The sequence below is a fragment of the Notothenia rossii genome (genome assembly GCF_949606895.1).
Source record: "Notothenia rossii genome assembly, chromosome: 2".
Taxonomy (NCBI): Eukaryota; Metazoa; Chordata; class Actinopteri; order Perciformes; family Nototheniidae; genus Notothenia; species Notothenia rossii.
This window is the reverse complement of record NC_136904.1, coordinates 65893525-65915550: the sequence shown is the minus strand read 5'-3', so window position 1 is coordinate 65915550 and position 22026 is coordinate 65893525. Positions and strand designations below refer to the sequence as shown.

The following is a 22026-nucleotide window of genomic DNA, read 5'->3' as shown; positions in this document are numbered from 1 at the left end:
CTCTCGATCTCAGAGCACGCTCCCCTCTCCTGCAGGGGGGTGTGGTCAGCTGCAGCTCACAGAATCAGCTCCCTGCAAAAACAGCGCTGGAAAGAGCAAATAGAGCGAAATGATTCATGGCTAAAATGCAGGATCTTTTTGGTATTTTGAAAAAAAACCTATATTTATATACTTTATATAGGTATGGCCCTACACTATATTGTTCAAATATAGCATGATATGCACTTTAAGTAATACAAGACAGAATGATGATGATGATGATGATCTCCGCGCTACAGCTGCTCCGTGTATGCATGCAGTGACATGTAATATCCAAGGATTAGAGACGGTTGGATGCTGCTGTTTTGAGCATTGCAATATATTTATTTTCACTATGTTATTTATTTATGATTATCCTTAGGCTCAGCAAAGATTTGATGTCAGCTGATTGCTGTCTTTTTTTCTATAGCTAGACCCTCCAGAAAAACGCGATTTTGCGATCGCAGAATTTACCGCATAATCAGCAAAATGGCGCAGACTTTTAAAAGGGCGCATATTTATCAAAAGGCCGCATAATCCCCGCATTTTTCCACACAAAGTTGAGAAAAAAAAAGGTTAACTCGTCTTGACGTGACGTCATCAGCTCGCGCATCACAGCATGTAAACAACACTGTATAGAGTGAACGTGTGGAGCTCACACGATAGAGAAAACACCAAGATGAAAAAATCTAATCCATCTCATTTACCGACGAACATTTCTACTAAAGACCGGGCAAAAAGTGGGGGGAAACTATTCTGCACCCCGTGCAACTGTGTGTTGGAGCATAAGATAAAATCGACGGTGACGACCCACTTTGATTCATCAAACATTCGAAAATGCTTTCTGCTGCTGCGGACAAGAAAGCCAAAAAACGCACGTTCACCGAGGCATCAATATCCAAAACCCTTTTGAAGGCTACAAGAAACGAAGTGAGTAGCCTACAAGATTGAAGCTGGTCAGATAACGAACGAGTAAATGAAAACAGAATGAGGCGGTGAAGTGTGTGTGTGTGTGTGGGGGGGGGGGGGGGGGGGGTGGTGTGTGTGTGAGATTAAAATAGCCCAATTGCTTTTACAATAAATAAACATTGAATTTGTTTAATTGAATAGTAAAGGGGTTTAACGTTAGTGGCAGGTTGTGTGTGTGAGAGAGAATAAATAAGACAGCCCAATATTTAAAAAAAATATTATTTTTTTCCCCCGCATATTTAGCATATTTCCGCATATTTCGCAACTTCCCGCAATTTCACCGCATAAAATCACATAAAAACCCTGCATGTTTAATCGCATAATCAAGGATTTTAGCCCGCATAATCAAGGAATTTAGCCCGCATAATCAAGGATTTTTGCCCGCGTTTTTCTGGAGGGTCTATATAACTAATAGTTTCTGAAATAGAGCCCTGCTGTTTTGTCAGAGCCTTTTCTTTAAATATAATTTTAAAATGTCGATACAGTAGCCCCTTTTTTAAAATAGTTTTTATAGGTGTTGCTATCTGTTTTGTGTAGCGTGGTTCTACAAGCAAGTCAGTGCATTCATTGGGTGGTATCAGAGAGTTACAAGGGTCTGTAAATGCAATGAAAACATTTGGCCACAGCAAATCATTTATATTAAACATGTAATTTTTACTTTTGAATACTTCAGTACAAAGGATGTATTGAATAATTTAAGTGATACATTTGTACACATATACGTCATTCATTAGTCAAAACAGGGCTACATTTGATTTAATTAAAAGGTATTATGTGGTAAACTGAAGAGCCGTTTGGGAGCCAAAAGAGCCGGCTCTTCTTGGTGAGCCGAGCCAAATGATCCGGCTCACCAAGAAGAGCCGGAATTCCCCTAGTTGTTATGTGGATGCTGTTGTCTTATTGATCTCTGGTGTTGTTGCCTCATGGAAATGAGCATGGATAAATGCTTTTGTTGTGGATTGTTTCCAAATGAGAAGATTAAATCCTGCAGTTGAGCTACAAACAAGCTAACATTTCTGCCTCGTGTGTTTTTCATATACAGAGGTAGAGTCTGCTGCTGGCCCAGGTACCCCTAGGTCTGAGGCCAGTAACATCTGCTGCTGTGGGGAAACTATGGAAACTACAGTTTTCTATACAACGGACTAAATGGATGTTTAATAAGAACGAGGGACTACTGTAAACTCATCTAGAGACTCTGCACCGTGCTCTGATGCTTTTGCCTTATGCTTTATGAACGTGGACAACAGAGAAACATATTCTTCATGACCAAAGTTGGAATTTAAATAAAAAAGGAAAGTGAAACGTATGCTGGTCACCCTCTCCCTCCGGTCCACATTAATACAAATGATCCCAATACGTATGACTGTATGAAAATATCTTAAAAATAAATACAAATGTATTTATTATAAACGTTAGTCCTTAACATCTATCACTTTGTATATCACCATTGAAACATCTTTTAAAAGTTGAACAAACCCCACACAGCTCAGTGAAATGTTGACTTTATTTGATAATTTCAGTAAAAACTAACGTTCATATTTCTCTTTTTGATTATAATACTGATGAACGTTCAAAACAAAGCACTTTGGCAACTTACCACATACGTTTTAAAATGCTTAATAAGCACCGTAACTTTCATGATATAATTACTCCGTCATAATCGTTTGTTTCCGTGAACGGCCGACTGTTGTGTGACGGCAAATGTTGCGGCTGCAAGGGATTGTGGGGCAGCATTTTCTCCTCTCCTTTCGGTGAGGGTGGTCCATTGGTTCCTAAGCTAAAGGAAGTTATAAAGGATGTTTGAAACCTCCTTTCGGCCCATTCCCAAACCACACCCTACCCCTACACCCTACCCCTCCGTTTGCGCGTTCACGCGGAGGGTCCGCCATATTAAGGGCTGTTCCAAAGCAACAAGTGTGGAGCGGTGTGGAGGGGGAGTGGGCTATCAAGCCCTCAAACAGCGAGTCTGCAGCGGGGCTGACTTGAGACCGGTCTCTACCTGACCCGTCTCAACGCTGTGTGTGTCCGTCAGGAAACAAGCTGTTAACAAGTAGTTCCAGCAAACATCCACTGATAAACTGCGATGTTAACAACCTTATGATAACCTCATATGTGTTGACTTAGGATCGTACCTGTGTTTAGTCTAGAAAAAGGTAAATGTGTGCATTTTATTATAAAGTTGTGTATATTTACAGACTGTTGCAAAAACTAAGAAGCTTATAAACATCAGGTGTGAAACTAAAATAGCTTTACAAAAAAGTAACACAATTAAAGATGATTGGAGTTTTATTTGAGTTATTAATTTACATTTTTTGTCAAAGAGATGCTGTGTTTTCCTCCCTGTCGTTAGTTTCCCTGGTGTGTCTAATTGTCTGATTGTGTTCACCTGTGGCCCTTGTGTTTCTCCCTCCTTTACCCAGCAGTTTCTTGTTCCTTGATTACCCCTCCCTGTATTTAGTCTTGTCTCTTCCTGTGTTCCCCTGTGGGTTCATTGTTTGTTTGTTTGTTTGTCTGTCCTCCCTTCACGTCACACGTCTTGGTTGTCTCTCCGGTCTTCCTCCATGTTTCTCACAGTCAGTTTTTGTCCAGTAGTAGTTTGCTGTTGCAGTTTCAAGTTATGCCATGTTTTGTTTACCAGCTTTTAAATAAAGCTCGCTTTTTGTTTCAAGACCTTTTTTCGTTTTTTGTAGTCGGCATTTGGGTCCTACCTTTTCCACCTTTTCCATGCACCCTGACACAAGCGCCATAATTCTCATCTCTCTGGAGCTTTTGCCTAACCATGTTTTCAGTTATTCATAATCAGGGAGAGGACTATAGATCCTGTCTTCATGCGTTAATCACATGCATGATCTCAGATGTTTCTGATCAGACTCTAATGGAACCCATTACATATATTAGAGGCACTACTTTGGTCATTAGTCTGCTCATGGGCCATCTACATTCATTAAGACACCTCTGATTGGATTTCAACAAGAACTATGAATCATCTCACACTCCACTGGTTGAGAAATGAAACCTAGAAAAAGCCAAATCTATATTTTCAAGATTGCAGTTATATTGTTGCTTGCTGGCTATCATGGAGGAAACAATCTTATGTAGAGAAAGAATGTGGTTAGTAGTTAATTGGATAACCTAGTAGTGCTATTGTGTTGTCTGTTTCTATAACGAGAAGATGCAGGAAACATCCTTTTAATCATGGTTGACCCATTTGTACATTTTATGCCAAGGTAAACAACAACCAATTTATCCATGTATCACCTTACTCTTAAAAGCCTTGAATTTACTGTATTTCCTTTCATAAAGAGGTTATGCTTGTGGCTCTGTTTCTTGCTTTGTTTGTCTGTAAGTAGGAACACGGAAATAAATATATTTCCAATTTTCTGGAAACCTAATGGAGGAATAAAGCTTTGAACAATGAAGAACCCATTACATTTTAGTTGATCCCAATCAAGGGGTGGCAACCCTGTCTCCTAAAAATTACGTTCCCACAGAACTAAACTGCATTCTCAATTACGTTTAGCTAGAAACGTATTTTCTCCCACGTTACGTTCGTCATGAACGTGTCTCCGATCCGTTTATTTTCTACATATCTTTGCCATTTATTGTCTTGCTTATAATGATGATAATAGTCATTTATAAATATCATTTTAGAGCACACATTTGAAATCAGTAGGCGAGGCTGTAATTTCGCCAGCTGTTACTCTCATGAGCGAGGCAGAAAATAATAGTTTTAACAGGCCAAAAAGCTGCTGTGTCGTTTATTGCACCTCAAACATTAAAACAAATCCAGAGTTACGTGTTTCTGTACTTCATCTAAGCCAGATGTGGTGTTGTTAATGTGATATGATATCCGGAAAAAAATTAAGTTTAGGATGGCCGAAGACACTACACTACCCGTAATCCCCAGCTATCGTTTGGGACTAACAGTCCCGTTGACAAACCCCGTGATTAATCTTCAAACTCTGGGATTGGATGTTGGAGTGGCAGTGCGCCAAGGTTACGCCGAGCGTCTAGCGTAAAAGACGTTTTCGTTTTTCCCAAAATTAGAAGTTGACAGTATTAAACTGTGTACAGCCCTGGAGGTTTAGGCGATAGGAAACAAATTGGTGTGCACAAATTTAAAACATGTAATTACTAAACGGGTGAAAATCGCTTGTATCCATAATGGGCAGCATTAAATATACTCACATGACAGCTCATTGTTACTTTATAATTCTACTCCACTACAATTCAGAGGTTAACCTGGTATTTTTACTCCACTAGATTTATTGTAGTTACTTTGCAGATTCTGATTAATGATGTGAAATATAAACAAACCTTAAAGCAGACTTTAGTTACACCTGAGTAAAATTCAGGGAAAGGTGATTGTCAAGTGCCAACAATCAGGAGAGATATTTGATAGTTGGTGTTTGAGAAGACTAAACATTTATCTGCAGATCTCTATAAAGTATATTAATTACTCGTTATTATCTACTAATAGTTAATTAAAAACTGTATATAATTGCTATTTTGCACATCCTTTTCAAGATTTCAAGATTTTCTAAGGTTTATTGACATATCATATCCACAAATATGGTGTAGTTATGCAATGAATGAAAAACTTGGGACACAGGTTCCTCAACAGTGCATTGCAAGACATCTATCAATATGTGTGTACCTCCACCATTAAACTGTCAAATTCTGCACATTTCTTATACTATCTATATACATAAGAGTATAATTAATGTGTATAATAACAGTGAAAATAAGTACTTCAACATAGTTAACATTGCAGGAAAGCAATATATTAGACGTTAACTACTTTGTCAGGCTTAATATTTATCTGCAGATAGATACCCCCAAAACTTTTGTCTTATTTGAAAGAAGACCTTAACCTAAAGTATTCTTTGATGTGTTAATAAAGGTTAATTCGTTTTTCTGTTTTGCAAATCCTCCTACCTGTTAAACCCCGAGCCTGTTTTTCAGGTTTCAGGCTCGAAAATGACATTCCCAGAACAAATGACCATATCTTCCCTTCTAAAAGGGTTAAATTAATAATCTTTTTTCTCAAAGTAATGATAAACCTGTCAGTTGGATGTAGAAAAGTCAGATTGAATATAGATGTTTTTTATTTTAAAGAAAATTCAGATTGAACATGGTAAAAAACTGTAAATTATAGTGTCCGTCCAAAACATATTTTGTACTTATAGTGAAAACTAACCTTGGATGATGGGTTAGTAGACTAAAAGCTTTAGGAATCCGAAGTACAACATATAATAAGTACCCTGTATCAAGATTGATGCAAAACGAGTGGTATTTAAACATTTTAGACAGATTTAGCAAAAAAAAACATCTCTTCTGGGGCCATTTGGGTGGATTTTTCATATCTCTGGCTCCCCCTGCTGGATTTTGACATGTGACATCTCTTTCTAACCGTCAGAGCCAATGGAATCGAGGGGAACTCCCACATAGTCCTTATTTGGTCGTGTGTGTATTGTACTGCCGCATAGCCAAGACCGGAAGCAGCAGCCACTCTGGTGGCTACCATTAGCAGCTAACTTTTGCTCTGCGATTTTTACATAAAAATGGAATTATGGATTATAAATAATTCCAATTATTGCCCAGGAACTTTATCAACCTATGGATTAACCGATTCAGCCGCGTTTTTTCTCGTTTTAATGCCATTGAACACTAGAGATGTCCCGATCCGATCACGTGATCGGGGATCGGGGCCGATCGCGTGATTTTCAAAAGATCGGAATCGGGAGAAAAAAAATCGGGGATCGGGATTTATTTTTTATTTTTTAAATACTATTTTTTTATTTTGTATTCAATATTCAGAAACAAAAATGACCATGTTCAAGTCTTAAAGTCATCCTGAGGCCTTAGTTTTGGTTTCAAATTACACAACATCATGTGTGTTGCTTCTTTGGGGCTTGTTTTCATAGACCTGGTTGCTTATTTCTCTCAAATCTGGCAACAGAGTGGGCAGGGCGCAGTGTCTAATTGTAGCAGTAAGCTAACGAGTACTGATAAGCTTTATTTTGTTTTGATCCAATGCTGCACAACTGAACTGATCCAATGCTGCTATGAAAAAAAGAAGCTATATCCATGTTGGATAGAATAACTTGAATGCTTTTTTTCTTTTTTTTCTCTTAATGCATTGCATAAAGATCGGATCGGGAAAAATCGGTATCGGCAAATTGTCAAAATCAAATGATCGGAATCGGATCGGGAGCAAAAAAAGATGATCGGGACATCTCTAACACGTCTTTTGATCAGATTAACAGCTACGGTGAGACGATCTCCCTAGAAGCAACGTAAAGGTACGTGTTGTGATGTCTGTATTTGCTTCCCCTGTCGCAAGTTCGGATCACTCAGTGATGACACTATATACCTAAATAATCTGTGGAACCTCAGCTTTAATCGGAGATCTTGTATGTGCAGCTACGATAAGTAATAAGGGTACTTTTATCTTGAGTTCTGTGCCAATGTCCGTTAGCATTTTTCGCTAAGGGGTCATTTAGATGCTTCTTATGAGACTTGTGTTTTGTTTTGGTAAAAATGGTTTATATCGTCAGTTAGCTGAGATGTCCTGACAGTGTCCTGAAAAAAAAACCCAGGGTCCTCGCCGGCGGGGACCTTGGGGCTTAACAGGTTAATATCTTTGTACATCCAGTACTAAACTGTTTTATTGTAGAGATCACTTACAGTATCTTCTTGATTTTTTATATTCTATATTTCTATCATTGACATTCTACTTTCCCCCTATATGAAAGTATGTACTCTTAATATTTTTTTCATCAAATAATATTATTCAACAAAAATAATTCAATAACGTGCTTTAACCACTAGGTGGTGCACACAAGGTACACACAGCATACTAATAATAACTTTGTATTATTAGTGTAGGACACTTATGTATGTATAACATCTGAAGATGTGTAGTTTTATTCATGTTTTTACATAATTTTACAGGATATTGCTGTACTATTTCTCATGTTTTACTTCTACACATTAATATCTTATTTGTAAAACATCACAGACAGAAAGGTATGTCCGTCATTTAATGGTAAGCTATTGAAATTGTGATTCCATAGATGTGTCTCCCATCAGCCAAATCCCCTGACTATTCTCTCAACTCAGTATTTACATTCTTATATTCAAAGAAAATCATTAATAACTTAAAAAACGACAAGTCCTTTTCTATCAGCTGTGCAACGTTATACTGTAAATATAACCTATCTACCAATTGGATAAAATATAAAAGTCAACCAAATTACTATTGATACTGCAAGGAGACGTATTTTGTACGTATTTTGTGAAAAGAAATTCAAGATGTTGTTTAATTGTTGATATATTTATGATCCATGTCACATATTCAGTTTTGGCGACAGTTCTTCAAGTTTGTCCAGAAGTCTTCTCATCAGGGCTCTATAAATAAAGAACTACGGCAGATGTGTAATGCAGCCGAACCGTGTATTACAATGCAGTTATGTGATGACTTTATTATTTTCCAAACCATACTATAAAAAACCCAATATTGGGACTTGATGAATTGGCCATTATTTATGTTTTTATCTGCCGTAGCGTTGCGCCATGTTTAAGACATAGCACGTTTTATGTATAGTTTTATGTTGTAACAGTTTACAGACTAACTTGCTGGTTCAATTAGGCCCTCCTTACATTTGTGGACGATGTAATGTGTGCACAATTTATATATATGGCTTAATTAACAGCTTGCTTTCTAATTGTGTTTCATCCGAATGCTTGTTGCCCTGTTGGTCTTCAATTAGTATTTCTGCATTCCTGGATGTCAGCAGTTCAATATAATCATTGCCAATGGAAATGATGGCAATACCTCAAAAAAATATTTGTAATTAGCCTGGAATGATCACCATAACAGTAAGAAAGCCAAGTTTTCATCCATGAATTAATGCTGTAAGTACAAAATGCCCAAATGTTAAGTCCCAACACAACAAGACTATAAAGATTCAATCCTAATTCAATTAAAACTGAGAGCTGAGCTAAGCTGAAACAAGTAATTGAATCAGTTATTGAAAGCCGTTTTCTTAAAGTTTGAAGCAAGCATTTGTTTTTGCTATTCCAATTTCCAGATGACAATAGACGCAGTCCTGATTAAGTGCATGCCCTGTTGTTATATCTTCTTAGTATTCTGGCTAAGCAGGATCATTGCTAGTGACACATTCACATAAACATCAAAAGAAAAAGCCTCATAATCACACAAAGGAAATAACTTGCAGCTGTGGATGACACAGCACTCGCGTGATAATCCTTGGCAGACGACATAGCATCGTGCCACACACAACACCATGTGGTTGTATCCCTCAGAGAGCTGTTGAGTCTTTGAGCGGTCTTGCTTTAATTTGCTGTCAAACACATTAATTAAACTTCACCAACAAACTGTTCCAGTCCTCTAGCTTCAACATCTGGCTGTACGGTCGGGATGTGTGCGACTCAGCTGAGGGGAGCTTGTGTTGGAGGTGTTGGAGGTTAACACAGAGCGCCGGACCGGCATTAATCACTGAAAGGTCAAAAAGAGAAAGGCCACACAGAGCAAGAGACTCCTGGCTGGACTACAGCTGATCTGAATACTGATGAACTCTGGAACCACATCAATAGCAAAGAGCAATCAGATGGATGAACAACGTGAGCCGTGATGCATTCATTTAATGTTCCTGCAATTATTCAATAAGCTGTTTACCTATGTCATAGGGTTTTTTATGTCTTAAGGAGAGTCTCAATAAACTACTCCCTCCATTGCTTTGAAATGGTGATGATGACTTCAGCTATTTCTTTTGTTGAAGCAACATGTCGTGTTTTCCTTGACCCTTCAGTGATGCTCATATCAGGGAAATTACTTTCTTTTTTTCCTTTATTTATTTAAAAACATATATGAGCATCATAGATTTTCTAAAAGTGGACATCAGGGGTAGACATACAAAGTGATAGAAAATGACATTAAATAAATAAAAAATAAAAAACAAGATATAAATACAGTTTCATATTTCAGATGAAATATTTGTTAAATACACAATTAGTTCTGATTGCATTCTTATTCTTAATATTTAATTTAATAGAGCTACTATATGTTTCAGGGCAAATACTCTTCTAGCACATCATATATTAAACCAAGCCCCCAGGAAGCTATCCCCCTGAAGCAAATTTTCTTAGTTTCTTTTTTCTTTGTTGCCCAGTACGAACAATTTTATGGACCTTATTTAAATCTTTCGGGTCTAATTTTTTTTAAATGCACCTAAAGCCAAATGAAGAGTTATTTTGCCTCCCTATTAATTTGACTGAGAGGAGACTGGCCGTGAACAAGCCCCACCTTCAACGCTGTGTCGAGTTCTCTTCATACATGCATTATCAAAAAACGTAAACCTATTGTTTTCTATAAAAGCACCAAATTGGGAATGTTAACGTTTTTTAGACGATGGCTATTACCCAATTTAGGATGATGATATTTCATAGAAATTGGTACGAGCAATACATACGTATGTGCAAAGTTTTGTTGATGGTCATGAATTTTTTTACTGTCTCTGTCGATCTGTCTTATTGTGTGTTTATTCCATTTTTTGTTTACTATTCTTTACTACAAAGGTCCCCTTTAGGGTCATTGAGGATTATATCTTATTTGACAACACAGTCTCACTCCCTGATAGTCCAATAGCGACGCTTGGTCAGGGTCCTTTGGAGTGCAGTTGTGACGCACCGAGTCTCCTTCAGCTTCATAAAAGGACACAAAGAGCTTTCAACTGATTGCAATGTATTCCCATCGGCGGTGGCAGTGTTTCCGCCAGACCAGGGCTGAGAGGGCGTCCACCCTGCTCTCGGGGTGGACGCTTTTGAATTTTGACTTGAGCCGTCCCTTTATAGATACTGTCTTTTTACGTTAGTGAGCCAGATCATTTGGCTCGGCTCTCTTAAAGCGCTGGCTGTTTCGGCTCTTCATGTTACCACAGTTTACCACGGAGGCTCTGGCGCTCGCAGCTCACGTGCGTGCTCCACTAAAACCCCCCCGCTCATCGTGTCCGAATCGCGCAAATTCCGTGTTGTCCTGTAGCAGGCACCTTCGATGCCGGGGAAACGATCTTCAATACTCCGAAAAGAATCCCACCAGACTCCTTTGTACCTCCAACAGAGGGATGTCCTTGTCCTTTTTCCTTTTCGTCATTTCAAGCGATAAAAACTCTCGATCTTCTCTTGAATTATTAATATTTTTGGAAGCCCTCGGCTCAAGTTCAGGGCGTCCCGAGCTGAATAAGGCAGTCAAATGACGGCAAGACGCCCCCCTGGCGGAAAGGCTGGGCCGTGGTATTTGACGCTCAGGGAAGCACTGCATCCTTCCATGCCGGCGGCAGTTAAAGGCAATGTGAGCGTCCATTCCCATTAGATAACGGAGGATTTTACACCCAGAAGTAAGTATTCTCCTTACTGTTGATTGATTTTACAGTGATATCTGCACTACTCATCAACTCAAAAACACAAGATTATCCTTGTTAATTACACAACATTGATTGGTTTAAATTGCTTGTTTTTCCCCTTCGATTCGGAGAAGCAAATATATTTTCGGATACACTACACTACACTACCCACAATCCTCACCTATCGTTTGGGAATACACCAGCCGCTTTGCTTGACAAACCCCGTGATTAGTCCTCAAGCTCTGTGATTGGATGTTGGAGTGGCAGTGCGCCAAGGTTACGCCGAGCATCAAACAGCACTTCGAAGAGGGATGAAGCCCATCGACGGCACACTATCCAATACAGCAGGGGTTGTGGGAAGGTGAGCCTCCCCTCAGAAAACATAAGAACAGCCATGCCCCCCCTCCCAATTATTATTTATATTATTATTATTATTATTATTATTATTATTATTATTATTATTGTTGTTGTTGCTATAATGCAGGGGTATTCAATTGCATTTCAAAGAGGTCCATTGAGAGAAAAGGTCATTACATGCTCTGTTTTCGCTGTCTACCTTCCTCTTTTTTGAGCCATTTGAAATTACTAACTGACTGCACCGATTTGATTGGCTGAGTAGCGTCACCTCCTTAAAACATTAAACAATAACTTTGTTAAACCTTTTTATCTTTATGTTTTAAACATTTTTTTTAAACATTTTTTATATTTTCAACATTGTGGATAAATCCGGGTCGGTTACCCGACGGGTGACCCGCAAAAAAAGTGATTCAAACATTTTCAAACATCCGGGTTCGGTTCTGGGTAAAACAAAGAAGATGTGGGTCGGGTTGCGGGTGTTGCATAATCAATATATTTAAATAATAATAATTTAATTTAATGTTTAAAGATTCCTCAGACCTCTCTCTCCCCCACGGGACCGCGCATAATCATAACATCTGCACCGCATGAATCTGCTGCTGAGGGTGCCACATTGTAAATGGCTGAAGTGAAGCTCTCTAGCGGAGAATACAGAATTGTAAATAACTCTTCCTCAAGAGCGAAATCCAACGTCTCGGAGGCTTTTTTTGGTGTCATCCTAGATGGAGAAAATAACCAACATCCCATGCTTTTTGAGCCAAATACGCAACTGAGTGTGTTAATAATTGCATGTTTTTACTGCTCATGGATACGCGGGTTCGGGTCGGTTTGCGGATCTTGTGCCGACGGGTCTGGTCGGATTGCGGAACTAATTGGCAATATGTGCGGGTGGCGGGGCGGGTTCGCTATTGCACGTCGCGGGAGCGGGTCTTGTAAATCAGACCCGTGCAGGACTCTGGCAGGGATGCATGTAGACAGGAATAAACGCAGATCATCCTCTGGCTGCAGCCTTGACCGGTACTTGCTTCTGATCAAAGTCAATTCGGAAAACCCGCACTCACACAGGTAGGTGGAGGTGAAGGGAATGAGCACTTTTACTGCCTTTTTGGCGAGTTGGGGGAACTCGGACTCCACAGACAGCCAAAAGTTTGCAAGTGACACTTTACTCATCTTTTTCTCGTTATTCTTTTCTCAGGCTGCGCCTCCCCTGAATCTCTATGGCGCCCCCCCAGGGAGGTGCGCCTCACACTTTGAAAACCACTACAATACAGGATTTAAACGAGTCCACCCTCCCAGAACTACACATGTGTGTTTCGCAACATGTTCTATGGCGCGGCTCTACTGGGAATTGTAGTTTTAAAAAACGTTTTCGTACTTCCCATGATTAGAAGTTGACAGTATTAAACTGTGTACACCCCTGGAGGTTTAGGGGATGGGAAACACATTGGTGTTATCACATTTTTTAAATATCATGTATAAATGGGTGAAAATTGCTTGTGTCCATGATGGGCAGCATTAACGTGACAGCTCAGGTCAGAAGAGTTTTATTTAATAGCTGGTCTTACGTCTGTGACCCCTCCTGTTGTTGATTGATAAGCCTTGAAACATGCACCTGTCAAGGTTCAGAGGCGAATGTTGCAAATATGGCAGTAGCCATCGATCATCTAAAGAAAAGATAAGATATACTTTATTGATCCCAAGTTGGGAAATGTTTTTGTTACAGCAGCATGTAAAACATGCAATTTATTGTTACTTTGTAATTCTATTGAAGGTTCAAGGCTTTCATGCGTACATAGATACAGTGTAGTTATGACAATGAAAATCTTAGGTCACACTGTTTCCAACAGTGAAACACAATAAAACAGTAACAGAAAAAATAGTGCAAGTGAATACAAAAAGAAAAATTGTAAAATAATAATAATATAATAATAATAATAATACATTTGATTTATATAGCACACTTTAAAGACAAACGACATCTCAAGGTGCTTCACAAAGCTATAAGGAAAAATAAGTAAAAAGATATCTAAAGGAGCATATTGGATAAACAATGGCAATATAAAAAATTAAAATAAAAGGTTAAGGGCATAAAAGGTTTAACAATAAATAAATAAAGTAAAGGACAGTCAGTAAAATGAGGTGTGGAACAAGTGGGTCTTGAGGCATTTCCTAAAAACTGAGAGTGATGCCGAGGTCCGTATGTTCTCTGGAAGCTGATTCCACAGAGGAAAAAGCACGGTTTCCCATGGTGACCAGTTTTGTCCATGGAACAGCCAGGAGATTGGAGCTGGCTGACCTGAGTGTGCGTGAGGTATGGGAATGTTTTCTGGTTAGCAGTTCCTGTAGGTAGGTGGGGCCAGTGTGGTTGATGGCGTTGAAGACCATTATGAGGACTTTATAGTTAATCCGGTGTGTTACAGGGAGCCAGTGGAGTGAGTGAAGGATGGGGGTGATGTGCTCTGATTTGCGTATTTTTGTGAGTATCCGGGCGGCACAGTTTTGTACATATTGTAGTCTCTGAGTGGTTTTTGAAGGAATGCCTGCAAGCAGAGAATTGCAGTAGTCAATGCGGGAGGTGACGAAGGCACGGACCAGTTTTTCTGCATCCGGTTTAGTGAGGGAGTGTTGCATTTTGGAGATGTTTCTCAGGTGGTAGTATGAGGCTTGGCGGACCGTCTTTATGTGTGCTTTGAATGAAAGGGATGAGTCCAGTTTCACACCAAGGCTTTGTGACAGTTTACTTATTTAGGTTATTTGGGGTGCCAGTCAGGTCTCTCTCCTGACGTTTGAGATTTGGCTAGTCAGTCAGTTTTAGTAAGTCTGCACAAAGGTGTAAACATCTCACTGCAAACACCCAACATTGAATGACATTAGAAAATATAAGAAAGGACACAACTCAAAATTATAATCACAAATAGCAAGTGTATTTTTGAATACCCCACAAATAATCAAACAATTACTCTTCCCACAGTTCAATGTTAAATCCAAAACGTTCCACTTCGGGTTTTATTCAAAATAAATAAAACAGTCAATTTACCACGGGAGAATGTCAGTCATTTTTAGCAATCCAGTCGGTTTTGAAAATCCAGTCCTGGTTTTTAAGGTGGTTGGGAGATGACCGGCTCCTTTCAGTTTTGTAAACAATAATCCGGGAAGTGAAGCGACAGAAGGGTATGATGACGGTGGACAGTGGATCAGACAACGGTAACACAGACTTTAAACGACCTAACTGCTGATCTCTAAACAGATGAGCGTGTTGCTCCACCAATCACTCTTGCTGCACACACCTTTCCCTTCCTGCTCCGTCTAATTAAATAGGGGCAAAAGGAAATGGAGGTGCCAACCAACAGCGAATCCCTAGCTGGGTGGGCGTTACCGTGAGTGACTACCGGTCACATAAAAACCCCGGTTGTTACAGCTTGTTACAAGTGGGGGGAGGGGAATGGAGTGGCCATTGATGCTGATATGAGGGATATCAGTTGTTTGTGTTTGATGTGGTGTTCCAATCGGAATGGCCTCTGATTTGCTGCTATTCAGTTGGAGGGGGTTGTTGCTCATCCAGTGGTGTATGTGTTCCAGGCAGCTTGAGACATTTAAAAGTGCCAGATGTTTATCCGGGGCAGTTTGGAAATAAATCTGTTTGTCATCAGCATATGTGTGGAAGCTGATGTTATGGCTCCTCAGTATTTGTCCCAGGGGCAACATGAAAGAGCAGTGGCCCAAGCACTGACCCTTGGGGTACACCAGAGGCGACACAGTGTATGTCGGAGGTGCTTTTTCCAAGACGGACATATTCCTGTCTTCCTGTGAGGTACGAGTGGAAAAAGTCCAGAGCCTTGCCAGCGATTCCAACCTCCTGGAGTCGCCGACACATGATGCGATGGTCAACAGTGTCAAATGCTGCACTTAAGTCCAGCAAGATGAGTAGGCTTGGGGAACCAGAGTCAGCCGCCATCAGCAGGTCATTTAGAACCCTGACCAGAGCTGTTTCAGTGCTGTGAGCTGGTCTGAAACCAGACTGGAAGGTTTCATAGAGCTCATGAGTATGGAGATGTTCGTGAAGCTGAAGGGCAACACATTTTCCAGAATTTTAGCTAGAAAAGGCAGATTTGAGATGGGGCGGTAGTTTGTGAGTACCTCAGGATCCAGATTGTGCTTCTTCAGGACAGGTCTGATGGCTGCCAGCTTGAGGGAGGGGGGAACCTCACCACTCAACAAGGATTTGTTAATTATGATGTTGGCAGTTGTAATAATGGATGGAGAGCAGGTTTTCAGTAGGGAGGTGGGGATAGAATCAAGGGCGCAGCTAGATGAGGTCATAGCTGAGATGATTTCCGTGAAGCAGTTTAGGGTTGGTGGATTTGATGGAGCAAGTACAGGATGTTGTGGAGAGACAGGTTGGTTTGAGGAGGCTTTGGCAATGTTAAGCCTGATGTTTTCAATTTTTGTTTTAAAAACTTCCATAAAGCAGTTGCAGTCATCAGTTGTAGGAGTGGTTGATGAGGGATCACTAGGCTTGAGCAACCAATGTGTTGTGGAGAATAGGTGCTTGGGTTTGTTACAATTTGTCTCAATCAGATTGGAGTAGTAGGCTGACCTGGTTGCTCTCAATGCCGAGGAATAGGCCTTCTGGTGATCTCTAAAAGAGAGCAGGTGGAAAGTTAGGCCAGTTTTCCTATATCTGCGCTCAATCTTCTGACCCTCTGATTTGTGCGCTCTGAGCTGGTCAGTACCATGGGGCAGAGCGATGGAAAGACACCACTCGGGTTATTTCAGGTGCCAGCCTGTCTAGGCACTCATGCAGGGTGTTATTATACCGGTGCACATGGTCTTCAAGTGAGAGTGCAGCATGGGGCCTGGATAGGGAAGAGGAGAGGGCAGACGTTAGCTGACTATGGTCTATGTTCTTGGTCTTACGGAAGATTATATTACGTTTTTTGCCAGGATCAAATGGGTGGTCTGACATTCCAAGCTCAAGAGTGTGGTTTTTTTTTTTTTTAAAACAGTGAAATAGTGCAATAAGAGTCTTTGATTGGAATATGATATATTCAGTGGCGAGCCGTCAGGGCCCTCTAGGCCTCTGGCTCTGTGAGGGCCTAAGATATTCTAAAAAATAATATTTAAACACATTTTTTTTTAAAACATCTTTTAAATATATATATTTTTTAAATTATTTTTGTTATATTTTTCATTAGTTTTAGGGAAAAAAAAAGCTTGATTTAAATGTATTTAAAATAACATTTCCAAAGAAAATAAATCCTTTGAATCTGCCTATTCAGTTTATTTTGGAATGTGAAGGGTTACATAAAAGAAGCTAAAGTAAAACAACGAGAGAGTAATGTCAAGTGACAGGAACAAAAGCTTTACTGCTGGGATTGCTTGCATTGACAGTGGGTCATTGGCCAGAGATGAATATTCTGATTTAGGAAGTTTATCCAAATCAGCACATCGCCATCAGAACGCGTCAGGTCACCTCAGAGCTACTATTCGCCTTAAAACATTTGGGATAGACACCAGACTGACACCAGGATAGAGCTCCAGCTGGATGAGCAACAACGCCGGGATGTCATCACTCATAATGAAAAGGTGAAGAGGAACCAAGGAATTTTGAAACACCTCATAACTTGTGTGGTGTACTTGGGCAAGCAGGAGTTGTCTTTCCGAGGACACGATGAGAGTGTAACCTCATCAAACAAGGGGAATTAGTTGCTGGATTTAGTGGCAGAATATGACGGCAACCTGCACACAAACCTCGCCACATCAACAGTCTTTACCGGCACACCTTCGAGGATTCAGAATGACCTGATCAACGCTGTTGCTAGTGTAATAACGGATAGCATGAAAGAGGAGCTGAGGAAGGCACCTTTTGTGGCGGTCATGTTGGATGAAACAAAAGACATTAACAACGTGGCACAGATGTTATATGTGCTGCTTCGATATGTCACTGAAGATGGGATAAAAGAGCGTTTTTTCAAGCACAAAGATGTGACAGAGGACAAACGAGCAGAGGCCATAGCTACACGGCTGCTGGAGTTCCTGAGGGAGAGTGGCTGTATTGACAAAGTGGTCACGCGGTCCTACGATGGAGCAGCTGTTATGGCGTCTGGATTGAATGGGGTTCAAGCGAAAGTTAAGGAAACAATTCCACAGGCCCGTTTCATTCACTGCTATGCTCAGATCTTAAATCTCGTCTTGGCAAAGGGAGCTTCCAAGATAAGAGAGTGTTAGGTCTTCTTCTCCCACCTCTCTGGCTTGGCCACCTTTTTCAGCGGCTCAGCAAAGCGCACCAAGCTACTGGATGATATTTGCCAGCATAGGCTTCCACGGGCAGCTCCTACTGGCTGGTGCTTTCATTCTCGCTTGGTGTGCACAGTGGCAGAGAAGACCAGGGAATTGAGAGAGGTAAGATAATAATAATAATAATAATAATAATGACCGTAATGAAAATATTAACAATAACTAGAGAATGCAATTCCTGAAGAAATTGCTAGTGGGAATGCTTTATGCTGAAAATCTGACGCTAAACTGGTATGCTGAAATGTAATGTTTAAGAAAAAAAGTGAATAATTTAGATTGAAATGATACATGAACACTGGGGGCTTGAATGTGTGATGAGAGAAGAAAAGAAAGTGAAAAGGCTTGGAAAAGCAGCAGAATATTTGAACTGCAAACTTGTGAACTAACTTGATGGTGAATGATCTGTCGCCATGGCAACGGCATTTGACGACACCCCATAATACGCTTAGATGCGTTGATGGCTACATCGTTACCAAACCTGTGAAGTTTTGGGCTGTTTGGAGTATTTTCACTGAAGTTTTTTGAAAACCGTGTTTCAAGGCGAGCATTGTGTTGCCATGGCAACGACATTTGAAGAAATCACAAAACTGTCCCGTAGATGTCTTCACGGCTGGACTTTTAGTACACATGTGAAGTTTGAGCACTTTTTGAACATTTTCATAGGAGTTATAGCGACATAATGTTTTATGACGAGGGACACATTTCCATGGAAACGGCATATGGTGAGATCTCAGATTTAGCGTAGAGCTGTTGAGGCATGGAGCGTTGATATACTAGTGAAGATTGGGGGACGATTGGACCGTGTCCATTGGACTTATAGCGACATAATGTTTTATGGCGAGGGATGCGTTTCCATGGAAACGGTATATGGTGAGATCTCAGATTTGGCGTAGAGCTGTTGAGGCATGGACCGGTGATATACAAGTGAAGATTGGGGGACGATTGGACCGTGTCGATTGGACTTACAGCCACATCGTGTTTCATGGCGAGTGGTCCGTCGCCATGGCCCGTCGCCATGGCAACGGCATTTGATGACACCCCATACTACGCTTAGATGCGTTGATGGCTGCATCGTTACCAAACCTGTGAAGTTCTGGGCTGTTTGGAGTATTTTCACTGAAGTTATGAGAAAACCGTGTTTCAAGGCGAGCATTGTGTTGCCATGGCAACGGAATTTGAAGAAATCTCAAAACTGTCCCGTAGATGTCTTCACGGCTGGACTGTTTGCACACTGCTATCTGAAGTATGCTGCTCTGAGCATGTCAGTTGGAGTGATGACATCATCATGTTCCATTGCACAGGTGTTTATAGTTGAGCTAACGAGGTGCCAAGGCTTCATTGTTCTGAATGAGAGATGAACCTCTTACATGTGAACGTTTTGTGGAAGAACCGTAACAGATATCTGTGAAATTTCAAAACGTGAAGCATGTCAAGGAAGTTGAGTATCTGAAGTGTAATTTTTGTGTAGTTTAGGGTTAATAATGTGGCCTTTTTGGCAGTTTAACTAAAGGTGTGCGGCTGCTCCCGTGAGGAAATATCTGCCTGAAATTACAATGGGGTTTAATGGAGGAATGTTGAACGTTTTTGTCACTTCATGCCCTCAAAAAGCATTTTGTTTAATTATTTTTGCTTAATTATTTGTCATTTTTCAAGCTACGAGATGTTTTCCTACGTTTGTCATGATAAATTATGTCTCAGGAATGTAGGGTTTTGGAATTATGGCAGTTTTAAAAAGATATATGAATGCGAATTTCAAGCTGTCCTCCACTCTAGCTGTGACATCACACACTCTAGTTAATGTTAAAATGTGAAGAAAACCTCTAAAACAAGGTGTGAACAATGTTTAATATCTCTAAAAGTAAGAATCAGATTTAAAAGTTGTTTTACACGAATAATGTCAGAAATATGTGTAACATTTTAAAGTTGGAATGAGGTGTCTGACTAAACATATGAATGAACAGTTAGCAGTTGAATTGCATGAAGATTTGTTGAAGTCTGAAGATTTTCTCCATTGACTTCAATGTTAAAAATGTGATGCATTATGTGATGTATCTCTGGAATTATGAAACTTATGAATGAGAAAAGTAATAGCCATCGATTCCCGACAGAGCTTAACGTTTTGATGTTTGAACGGAGTTTCTGCGATGTTCAATGCGGGAGGAGAAGAGGGCTAAAATACCGGCGGAATAATAAACTTTTCGTCCGTAGAATAACAGTATCAAAGAAATGATATAGTGTTGGAAACTACCCGGTCATAAAATCATGAAGGCAAAGAACTATGCTAGTATTACATTAAATCAAAAGCTAATCTTAGTGTTTACTGGAGGTCTATAAGTTGTTTTTTCTAAACTAAGCATTACTCTCATAGGTGTTCGAGCACATCGTAGACCATCACAAAGAGTTTGATGACGAAACTGTTCATTGCATTGATGGATACATCACCCTCCTTACCAGCTTCGATTTCATCTTTTGGTTGAAAACCTTCCACGCCATCTTCTCCTACTCGGATGTTGCTTTTCTAATACTTCAAAACAAAGGTTTTGATATGCAGTTCTGCCTGGCTACAGTGGATCAGCTACAGCGAAAAATTGAACAGGAGAACGGGAACTTTGACAGCGTCTATGATGAAACCCAGGCTTTGGTTGGCCCTCCGCGCGGCCGTGGAGCTCAAGGAGACGTTCGCGCACGGTACAGGGAGCTCCAATGCAGCGTAATTGAGAGCCTGCTAACCCAGATTGCCAACCGCTTCAGTGACCACAAAAAGCTGGAATTCCTGGCCCTTCTGGACCCGCAACAGTTCGGGCATTATACGTAACTATTTCCCAACTGCTGCCTTGAACAGTTTGATGGAGAGCTATGGCGGATATTTCGGCCAGCCTCGACTGCACACTTAACTCGCTGTGATGTACTGTATTTCTGACATTTTGGGGAAAAGCCCAGCCGACATTCATCAATTTCTCCTCAAAAAAGGACTGAGTGAAAGCATGAAACAAGTGTACACCCTCTCATGCATCATTCTGACAATACCTGTGTCCACTGCCTCTGGAGAGGTCATTCTCTGCGCTGAAGCGCATAAAAAGCTACTCGAGGACCACGACAGGGCAAGTCCAACTGTCAGACTTGGCCTTAATTAACTTGGCAATAATCATGTGTATTTTCTCCATTCCTGTTTATGTGTCTTCTCGCAATCATCACTGGCCCAGTGTATCTCCTAATCGATATAACCAGCCTGCTCTCGTCTATCCCACATGCTCCACTGAGATCCAACATCTTGTTTCAGGGGGCCTGTGGAACTGCCAGCCAGCTGTTCCTAAGGCTGACTTCATCTCTGGCTACGCTTCCCTGCAGTCTCTGGATTTCCTTGCTCTCACTGAGACCTGGATTACTCCACCCAACACATCCACCCCAGCAGCTCTCTCCGCAGCATATTCCTTCACCCACACACCCAGACCCTCTGGCAGAGGAGGTGGCACTGGTCTCCTGCTTTCTCCCAAATGGAGCTTTTCCCTCTTCAAGCTACCTAACTTCACTCCTTCCACCTTTGAATTCCATGCCGTCACAGTAACCCATCCTATACAATTTAACATTGTTGTTCTCTACCGTCCGCCAGGCTCCTTGGGGGACTTCTTGGAGGAATTAAATAATCTCCTCACACATCCCAGAAACTGGCCCTCCCGCTGTACTTCTTGGAGACTTCAACCTCCAGACAGGGAAGATATCTGAACTAACATCTCTTTTAACCGCCTTTGCTTTCTCACTGTCTCCATCCCCACTAACTCATAAAGCTGGCAATGTCCTTGATCTCATATTCTCAAGGCACTGCCCTACTTCTAACCTCTCTGTAAACCCACTTCACACTTCCGATCACTTCTTCATTTCATTCTCTCTACCCCTTTCCAAACATAAGAAACGAATCTCTTCTAATTCTGCACCTGTCTGCCGTAACCTTCGTTCCCTC

General features: G+C 40.7%; 1 long non-coding RNA gene across 1 annotated transcript in view; it reads left to right on the top strand.

Annotated features, from left to right (window-relative positions):
* Positions 1-533: 533 nt before the first annotated feature.
* LOC307026943 overlaps positions 534-22026 on the top strand; it is a 38971-nt gene continuing 17478 nt past the window's right edge. Inside the window, exons 1-2 of the long non-coding RNA XR_013804484.1 lie at positions 534-948; positions 7140-7292. This is a non-coding gene — a long non-coding RNA (uncharacterized lncRNA). The remainder of the gene's footprint in view (positions 949-7139; positions 7293-22026) is intronic.